Consider the following 10161-nt stretch of genomic DNA (forward strand, 5'->3'; position numbering starts at 1 on the left):
GCCCAAAGAGTCCAGACATGCCACTGAACCCACAAGGAATCTGGTTCCCCGGCTCCTGCAGCTCTCCTGTGATCCCATTGTCGGCCAGCGTTTCCTGTTTTCAGGGACCCAAGAGTTCAGGCACCTGTTTGTGCTTACTCTCCTGGGCCCAGGCACCTCTCAGGTTCAAAGCCTGGATCTCAGTCCGCCATCTGCCATCTTTCCTCCTTGGGCCCCAGGTGTCACGTTCTTCCTCTTCAGCCCCAACCCACTCAGTCTGAATCCTAGAACCCTGGTTCCCAACCCCAGCTCTGCTCCTGAACCCAGGGGCTCTTCCTCTAGCTGTCCTGAAATCCTGGTCCCTCAAGTCTGTTTGTAGAACCCCCCTCCAAACTCCAGCTGCACCCCCACCCCCGTTCCTCTGTGAGGTCCCCAAGCCTTAGTCTCACTTCTCTGTCATCTGCATCTCCCGGCCTTCAACCCTGCTCGCTCGGCCGGCGCACACACAGCCTTGCCTCCTGTCCACAGCGGTGGTGCTCATCACCGCGGCCGACCTTGAGCTCAACCCCACGTCAGACCCATGTGAGGGCTCTCTGTGTTTGCGCATTTAGTGCTCTAACTCCGGTGTGACCTAGATGCCTGCATTCAAGTCTATTACTGCTAGCACCCCCAATTCACAGGAGAGGAAACTGAGGCCCAGGCCTCCAGAACCTGCCCTCTCCTATGCTGGGCTCACTAGACCTCAGTGATGCCCTGTGGTTTTCCCTCCAAGATCCTTGTCCTTCTGGGCACCGTAGCTGCTGTCACTCAGGTTTCCACACTCTGTCCCTATCCCCCCTAGGTGGGGGTTACTGCCACCATCCGCCCCAGGGACTCTTCTGTCCCAAAGCTGGGCTCCTGGGTGCCTGGCCCCTGTTCTAGAGGAAGGCGTCTGTCTCCTCTCCCCTCCAGGCCCTGAGGAATGGCCCCCCAGCCTGCCCTGTACTCACCCCTCCCAGGCCTCTGCAGAGCAGGAGCTCCCCAGGCTGGGACTGCTGCTTTGTGGCTGGTGCCAGTGGCAGCCTGGGGCGATAAAGCAGGGGAGGGCGGCCTGCCTGGGGTGTGGCCACTGTGCCACCTCCCACCCAGAAAGGACAGTGAGAGAACCACGTGCTATAAACAGAACAGTGCCCTGTAGCTGAGGCAAAGGCTGGTATCCAGTCAGCCAGACAGTACCACCCCTGCCAAATCCAGAGTCCTTTGAAGCCAGGGGCCCTGGCCCCCAACCCCCTCCTCCCTAGGGACCCAGGAGTCCCAGCCTCTGCCCTCAACAAACAAACTGTCCCCTCTCACCCAGCCAGGCTGTTCTCTCTCTACCCGGAATGGACGCAGGGAGCCAAAGGCCCAGTGATTTTAGCTCCCGCCCCCAGGCTGGTCCTGGCACTGCAGGCCCCAGCTGCTGGGGGGAAGGGGGGTGGTGTGAAGGGGTAGCCTGCCCTGCCTGTCCCTCCTGGGAGGACAGAAGCCGATTAAGGATAGTGCCAAGCTCAGCCAGGGGCCTGAGTCACAGGCCCTCCTGGGGGTTGCTCCCACACTGGGTGCCTGAGACTGCCCCCTCTGCTTTAAGCCCACCCTCACCAAACTGGTGGCTCAGACACCTCACCTGTACTCCTGCTCTGAGCACCTGGCTCTTTCCCACCCTCTCGGTGCTCCCTGGCCACTCCTGCTCTCAGATAGGAATCGCCGTGGTGGAGGCCCATCATTGCCAGGATACTCAGCATCTGTCCTTCCCAGCTTCGTGCACACTTGGTAATTACATTTTTGTTTACGCCTAGTTTGTCTCTCTCTCCTGAGATAGAACCCCTTTGATGAAGCCCTGGAGCTTCTAGGCATGGGGGAGTGGCTCTTTAAGGACGAAGAGCTATGGAAGTATGGGGACCTCCCAGGAGCCGCTGCGCACAACAGACAACCACGGGGAGTGGCAGAGAGGGGCGGCCCTTCCCCTAGGGCTGGCAGACAGACAGATGGACACGGTGAGGTACCGTTTAACCTTGGCAACTGGGAAAGTGAGATCCTGGCCACACCACCTGCTGAGAGGTCCTGGATGAGTGTCACCTCACCGCCCCTGGCCGTCCTGCCCTGCGGGGTGGAGGGCTGCACACGTGGGGCTTGCCCTGTGGGCTGCTGCAGCCTTGCTGCCACGGGGACCAGGCAGGGGCACCTGGCGCCGTCTGACGCACTGCAGTTTACTCTTCATGCTGTCTGCCGCCTAGATTACAGGTTCCCTGATGGTAGGGACATCTGTCGGTTTGCTTCCGCCCTGGGTCTGGTGCACGATCAGCGCCTGGGGAATGGTGACACTGTGATCTCTCACTTTACACACTCAGTCTCTTGTGCTTCCTGTCTGTGGGAGATGATCTGTGTGAAGGCTGTGGACAGTCGAGAGCTCCAACCCAACAGGACCCTTGAGTGAAGCGCTGGGGAAGGGGCTGGGTGATCTGAGGGCCCTGCCCTTTGCCCTGTTCCAGGCAGAGCTCCCTGAGGGCTGGGTCTGATGAAGCTGGGCAGGAGGGGTGTTGAGGTTGCCAGGAGCTTGCTGAGAATCCCAGGCAGAGGGCACTGGGGCAGGGGCAGGCCCACTAGGGCCATGGGTGAGGAGTTGGGCAGAGGTGGGGCCAAGGGAGATTGGGAGGGTAGTGTTTGGCTGACTGGATACCAGCCTTTGCCTTAAACAACTACAGGCCAAAGGGGTCCAGCAAGAATGTTGGCACCTGGGAACTAGGCAGGAGGAAAAAAGGGTGGTGGGAATGAAAGGTTGGGGGCATGGAGGAAAGGTCAGGTCCGGGGCCTGGGATGGGGGACGGGCTTCCGAATGAGGCTGGCAGGGGAGGGCCTCTGAAGCAGGTGGGGACAGCTGACGACCGTTGCTCCTGAGAAGTGTGTACAAACGGGTGACACTGTTCACAGCTGCCGTGCGCCGAGCAGTGTTCTCCTTGTCACCCTGCAACCTGCCAGGCAGGGACCGCTAGTGTCTCCCTGTGGCAGGTACAGACGGGTGGCTGATCACCTTGGGTCACAGAGGCAGCCGGAGGGCAGCTTGAGGACGACCCTGTGGGCTCCTGCTGGTGTCTCCGGTATGTCTGTGTTGTTTGAGCTCTGGTTGGGCCTCAGCTGTGTGGAGTGTGTGTGTGTGAACATTATGGCATGTTCTGACACTTTCGCATTTCTGGGTATGTCTGAGGTCCATGTGGGTGTTTCTTGGCCTGTGATCATAACCACGGATGTTTCTCTCAGCCCGTGGGGCTTGCATGGGCACGTGTTGCCGTTATGTAGGAATACAAGTACACGTGTATATGTATGTACCCACGTGTCCTGATCTGCTTGCATGCGTGTGTGTGTGTTTGTAGAAAACACTTCTCCATATCTGCTCAAGCTAGAGGCCAGGTCATGCTCCTGCCCACACCCCGTCCAGTCTACCACCCAGTCTCGTCCCATGGCCCCTCCAGGAGCCTCTGCCTGCCCACACCCCTGTCCAGTCTACCACCCAGTTCCGTCCCATGGCCCCTCCAGGAGCCTCTGCCTGCCCACACCCCCGTCCAGTCTACCACCCAGTCCCGTCCCATGGCCCCTCCAGGAGCCTCTGCCTGCCCACACCCCCGTCCAGTCTACCACCCAGTCCTGTCCCATGGACCCTCCAGGAGCCTCTGGAACCTGGCCTGCCTCCAGCTCCAGGCTGCAACTGCCTCATCTGGATGATCCTGACCCTCTGCGTGTCTGCTTGTATCCTCTGTAACAAAAGCAGCAGAATCCCGTCACCCATTCCCAACCTTTCAGGACAGGGTCTCCCCAAGCAGGCGCCACTCTCCTGGCTTCCTGTGCCTGCCTCTGTGCTCACTTCAGCCCCAGTCTTACCCAGCCTGCTCTCACCACGCCTGTCTCCTCCCCAGCCCCACCTCCCTCTGCCTCAAGGTCTCTGCTCCTGCTGTCCTCCCTGTTACCCCCGCCCATCCTTGGGTTCAATGTCATCCTCCTGAGAGGTCTCTCTCCCTCGTTTTCCTCTGTTGTATCCGTCACAGCTGACTAGCACAGTCTTAGGGGGATCATTTGGTGCAGCTTTTAAGGACTGCTGCATGGACTGGCTGCATCCCACATCAGAGGGTCTGGGTTCGAGTCCCAGCCCTGCTCACCATTCCAGCTTTGCGCTCAGGTACACCCTGGGAGCTAGTAGTGCTGGCTCAAGTGCTCGGGCCCCTGGCACTCACAGGAGAAACCTGGACGGAGTTCCTGGCGTCTGGATTTGGCCTGGTCTAGCCTTGGCTGTTAAGGCCATTTGGGAGATGTCTTATTTTCTGGCTCTCTGCCTGTCAAATAATTTCTTTGGAGACTTATTTTTATTTGAAAGGCACATTTTTACAGAGAGAAAAAGGAGAGGCAGAGAGAAAGATTTTCTACCTGCTGGTTCACTCCTCAAGTGGCTGCAATGGTCAGGGCTGAGCCCATTTCAAGTGAGGAGCCAACAGCTTCCTCTGTGTCTCCCATGTGGGTGAGGGTCCCAAGGCTTTGCACCCTCCTGTACTGCTTTCCCAGGCCACAAGCAGGGAGCTGAATCCGAAGTGGAACAGAGGGGACACAAACTTGTGTCCCTATGGGATGCTGGCATAACATGCAGAGGGTTAGCCTGTTGTACCATTGCCCTGGCCCCCTCAAATACTTTTAAAATTTAAAAGTTTACAATTATAGTGTTATTTAACAGCCATATCTGCAGCTCAGCTGTGACTGTATCCTGCTCAGCACCAAGCACAGGTCTGCTGAATGGATCAGGGCAACTGGAGCCTCATGCCAGACTCTGGTGCAAAGTGGCTGTGAGACCACCCACTGACTCGGGATGGGCCAGGTGAGCAAGCCAGGTGGCCTCAGGCGTTCAGAGTCATCATCTGGGAAATGGGGTGATCCTACTGGCACGATGAAGCAGATGACAGGGCCTGCTCCAGCTAGCCCCGATGCCCTTGGGGTGGGGGTGGAGTATGATTTACCCACTTGAGGCCTGACACCAGGGAGTCTCAAGAAATGACAGACCAGGTTCCTGGAGCTTAGGGGGCAATGAGCCTTGGTGAGTAGGTGGGCCTGTGAGCTCTGGGTGGGGATGAGCCTTGGTGAGTAGGTGGGCCCGTGAGCTCGTGGGTGGGGATGAGCCTTGGTGAGTAGGTGGGCCCATGAGCTCGTGGGTAGGGCTGGCTGGGCCCATGCACCCAATCAGATTCCGACTGCTCATGCCAACCCTAGGGGAAGCGTGATTATTAATATCCCCGTGTTGCCACTCACGCATTCCTTCAGTTATTAATCCAGTAAATATCCGAGCGTCTGTGTGCCCGATAACACCAGGCTCTGACAACACAGGGTAAACAGGGCAGGCAGCGACTTGCTCTCAGGGTGGTCATTGTCACGCAGGACAGCAATCACCTGTATCCCTCCCGAGGCTTTGCTGTCCCCTCATCCAAACCCGGCCTCCTCCCCCACTACTGCACCCCCTCATCCAGTCACCACCCAGTGCTGTCCCCTCTGCCCCCTAGGAACCTCTGGAGGTCAGCTTCCCTCTCTGGTCCAGGTCTGTTAGTGCAGTACTTCTCAAGCCCATTTCATAACAGAGGCAAGGAAGACGGGAACTCCTGCCCAGCACATTGTTGCTCCTAGCCTGGGGACCAGAGTCTCTGACGCCCATGATCTGTGCTGCCCTGGGGAATGCCATCCTGCTCACCAGGCTCAGTGTGGTGCTGTGTGCCACAGTGAGTGCCCTGGGGCTCCCGTCTGAGCCCTGAGCCTCTCTAAGCCTGTCTGAGCTGGCGCATGTGCATCCGGAGCCATGTTGCTGGCTGGCTAATGACCCAGTGCAGGGAGAGCGGAAGATGGGGGTCGCTGGGGCTAGGGGGTCATGTCAGTTTCCTTCTTGCATGGGAACTTCAGATGCAGGTCTTTCCCTGGACAGACAGACCTGCTCTCTGGAAGCAGCGGGGGCAGCTGGCCTGAAGCAGGTGCAGGGGCAAGGATGGGATGAATGCCTTCGTGAGCCGGAGTTGTGGGAGGTGGGGGTCAGCGGGGGGCGAGGGGAAGCTCCGCTGTACTCACCACAACGAGGCACCCATTTCTGACTTTTTCTGACTCACCCCTAAACTTCCTCTTTGGGGTAACAGAAGGCAAACTTCTCCACGACCCTCTCAAGCCCTCTGATTATTAGCAGGGTGGTGGTGGGGGGACACGGAGGCTGGGAGCAGCAGCAATTGCACCTTGAACCCACGGGAAACACACAACCCGAGTGAGCGGGACCCTCCCCACCCCACCCAGTGAGAACCCTGTTCCAAGAGGCTTGCATTCCCAGGACTCTGCTCCCACCCAGCACGGTCCTGCACGCATCCTTCTCCAAATGACTCGTTCCCGCACCCCCTCTCAGGACAGTCACCGGCCAGTGCGCGCGCTCCCCCGTTCTCAGGGCTGTGGGTCCGTCCACTATCCACCTCCCCACCCCAGTCCCCCGCCGGCAGGATGTGCTGGCTTCCTTCCCCAGCTGGCTCGACCCCTCCGGTGCGCTCACCTTTGGCCTTGCCTTTACGCCACCGCCGGCGACTGCGGGTCTTCGACCCCTCGCTGGCCCTCTTCGAGGCCCGGGCACCGTCGGCCCCATCGGCCCCATCGGCCCCGGTGGGCCCCGTGCCCCTGGCCGATTCCATCAATTCTCGGCGGCCCCCGCGCGGGGGCCAATTCCAGCCGCCAGGTCCCGCCCCGAGGGCCAATCCTTACTACACACCACCGCCGGGCCCCCATCGCACCCAATCCGGGGCTCGCTGCTCTGCAGGATCCGCCCGCCCAGCACTCGTGGCCGCGCCTCCCCGGGCCCGGATCCCGCCTCCAGCTCCTGGAGGGACGGCCTGGCCCGGCCTGGCCTCGCCCACTGCGCTCGTTAAAGGGCCCGCGGCCAAGGACGATTTGCAGCCCAGGAGGCGTCCTCCGTCCTCCGGGCAAGGTCTAACCTGGGAGCCTGGGGGGTCACCTCTACCGGGGAAGTTCCGATCGTCTCTCGGGCCGGGCTTCAGCCTCGCTATCCCCACTCACCTTCCCACGCTGGGATCCCCTAGAACGCGGCCCGTGCACGCCCGCCCGCCCGCTGGAAGGGGACACGGGGCGCCGAGCAGCCTCCTCCGGGAGGCGGGCGCCTCGAGGCCGGAGCGGGGCGCCAGCCCAGGAGGTGTGGCTCGGCCTGGGAGCCTCGGTTGGAGGAAGCCCCGCCTTTCCCCCCCTCCTCCCCTGTCCGCCGCAGTCTCTCTCTGGGTTCTTTAATCTCTCCACCCTCGCTCTCCTCTCCTCCCGGGAAACCGAGGGAAGGCCGGAGGATGCCGGGCGCCTGCGCACTGGCTGGCCGCGAGGAGCGGAAGGAAGCGCAGCAGTGCGTGCCCAGAATAAAAGGCGGGAACCCGTGGAGGCGCGAGGCTCGCGCGTGCGCAACACAAGCCAACTGCCGCTGAGAGGGGACAGCGGCGACGTTGGCGTGGTGGTGCCGGAAAACCAGGCCCTGGAAGCCCGGACAGCTTGTTTTGTCGTCAGGGTCGGAAAAACAGAAGCCCTGGTGGCTCCGCTCCTCCCAAAGGACACAAGCACTCCAGCCTTGGAGGGCACTAGTTACCCAGTGCTCTTCAGCGCTGAGAGAGACCGCCTAGCTTTTCTCGAAGACTCCACCATGGCGGCCTCTCGGGAGCACTATGGGCGTATGGGTGCCGGCACGTTCAGGATAGGTCCTGCAGTGGTTCCTGCCCCCTCTCGGGATACCTCAATGAGTCACCCCCAGTTCCATGGACAAAACTGCGTGGTGTTTCGTTCTGCGCGTAGGAGTTAGAGGAGGAGGGTCAGGGCCTGAAGAGCCGCAGAAGGTGAGGAGCAGGGGGAATCTTGCGCCTGCCCCACTGGTGCCACTTGCCCTGTTTCCCTTCTCCCAGGCTCCTGACCTGGGACCTCGTGGCTTCCAGAGTGCCCTGCTGCCCGAAGCCCCAGGGCATTGGCAGGCAAGGTTGGCAGCCAAGGACAGACCTGGGCGACTGCCACAGGGTTCTGCTTAGCTCCCCGAGGCCAAGGTCCGCTTTCAGAGCTGCCCTGGAGCAGCTGCTAGGTCAGGTGCCCGGGCAGGGGCTGAATGCTGACGGGCCCTGGGGCAGGGGGCCCAGCTGCCCAGCCTGGAGCTCGCCCCCACCTCCTCACGGGGGTGTTGCATTTGCCCCCAAGCCTTGGCATTGGCAGGGAGGCAGCCTGCAGCAGGGCGGAGGCAGAATCCCCACTTTGCCACTTGCTAACGGAACCTGCCTTCTGCGAGACCCTTGCTTCCCTGTCTTTCCGCCTCACCTCCCAAATGGGGATGTAGATCTTTATCTCACGGAATTATTGAAGGCTAATCCTACTTACAATATTTCACGGATGAATGGAGGACTGTTCCTAAGAGGCCCTAGCTGGTGCGGATTCAGACTCACCTGTGTCCCGGTAGTGTCTGTGACCCTGGAGGTTGGCTTTCTTCCTATAGAACAGCCTGCCATGTCTTGATAGCCCCTCCTGACTCGATTTCTCTTTGAAATCTGGCATGTCTTCCTGCACCTCAGCTTCACCTCTCACACCTAGAATATCTGTGTCTGAATATCCGCCTTCTGATTCTGAGTCAGAATCCATGGCCCACTCCAAAAACGTCTTCCATTCTTGGGGAGGCGGCTGTGTGGATATCTCTTGCAGCGTCGTGGCGGTTTCTTGCGGATTTCTCATGGGGAAATGGTCCTCGGTCAAAGATTCCCGCCTGGAGCTGGCTCCCTGCCCTGGAGTTGTTTGCTGAGCCAGAGATTCTGGGAGTTGGCTTCTGTCTTGGGATGCAGGGTCAGCCGGGGCAGGTGGGCCCTTTGTGGATGCACGTTTAGAATGCTGGGCTACGGGGGACTCTACCGGTTCAAATACTGCCCTGATTACATGATCTTCTCTCGATTCTGATTTCCGTGGAGTTGTTGAGTCTTTCCTTGGGCTGAGTCCCTGCCGGGAGGTGGCTTCCTGTGGCATGAGGGATGGCCTTTGGATGGGAGGTGATTGTTGTGTAGACTCCTGTGAGGCAGCAGGTCCCTGCTGTGGTACAGTAGGTTTTGGTTGGGGTCCAGCCTGCTGCTGGGGTTTGGCTTCAGGCTGAGCAAGGGCTTCCTGCTGGGTGGACGGCCTTTGCTGTGAAGGAGGCTCCTGTCGGGCACTGGATTCCTGCAGAGTCTTCGTCCTTGGCTTGGCTGTCATCTCTGGTTGAAGCTGTGGCGGTGTCCTGGGTATCTGCTGTGACTCAGGTGTCTGATCCGTCTTAGGCACTGACTTAGAACCAGGTTCTAATGTTGCTGTCTCCTTCGCAGGAGAGGTTGGTGTCCCAGGATTCATCCTTCTGGGTGCCTTGGGCCTTCCTCTTCACAGATGTCTCATGATGGCACCTCGCTTGGTGTTCCAATCCTTCATCCTGGCATCCTTGGTTTTCCTTTTTAAGGCAGCTGACTATAGGGCTGACACTGCTGCCCCAACTCCTGTGCCCCGGGGTGCTCCTTCTTTTGAGGTGAGAGAATTAGGGATAGGAGCAGGCTGTGTGCCTAACACTGCTTAGCAGAGGGGAGGGGCTTGCCCTCTTGTGTCATAAATAGGGCCCCACCCCACTCATCATTCAGTTAAAATGTTTTTTCCCATTAGTCAAGCGTCCCAAATTTGTCTTCTGTTTAGATAGACAGAAACCATATTCTAGTTGAGTGGTCCCTTATTCCCTCACTTTTTGATCTTTGAGAAATGGGCCAGAGGGGAGGTATTGTCTATTCTGGCTACATTAATTTTTTCCACTGCTTATAATGCTTATAAACTGCTTATAATGTTGTTTTGATCACTCCCATGCTATATAATAGATACATAATATATATATATATATATTTATATATAGTTTTTACAGCTTTAAGCTCTTTTAAATGGTTTTTGAGGTTTCTACACTATTTTTCTAGCCCCGAATTACATTCTGCATATATAGCTAATATATATTTAAAATATATATACACATATTTAAAAATCATAAATACTGAAGGCAACCACTTATATGTTAGAAAATTTAGTTTTTAAACGTTATCTTTAATAAGATCATTACTAACTCATTGTTTATTTTTACAGTTTTTTTTT

The sequence above is a fragment of the Ochotona curzoniae genome, unplaced genomic scaffold (assembly GCF_017591425.1).
Source record: "Ochotona curzoniae isolate NIBS_2020 unplaced genomic scaffold, NIBS_Ocur_1.0 contig_2699, whole genome shotgun sequence".
Lineage (NCBI taxonomy): Eukaryota > Metazoa > Chordata > Mammalia > Lagomorpha > Ochotonidae > Ochotona > Ochotona curzoniae.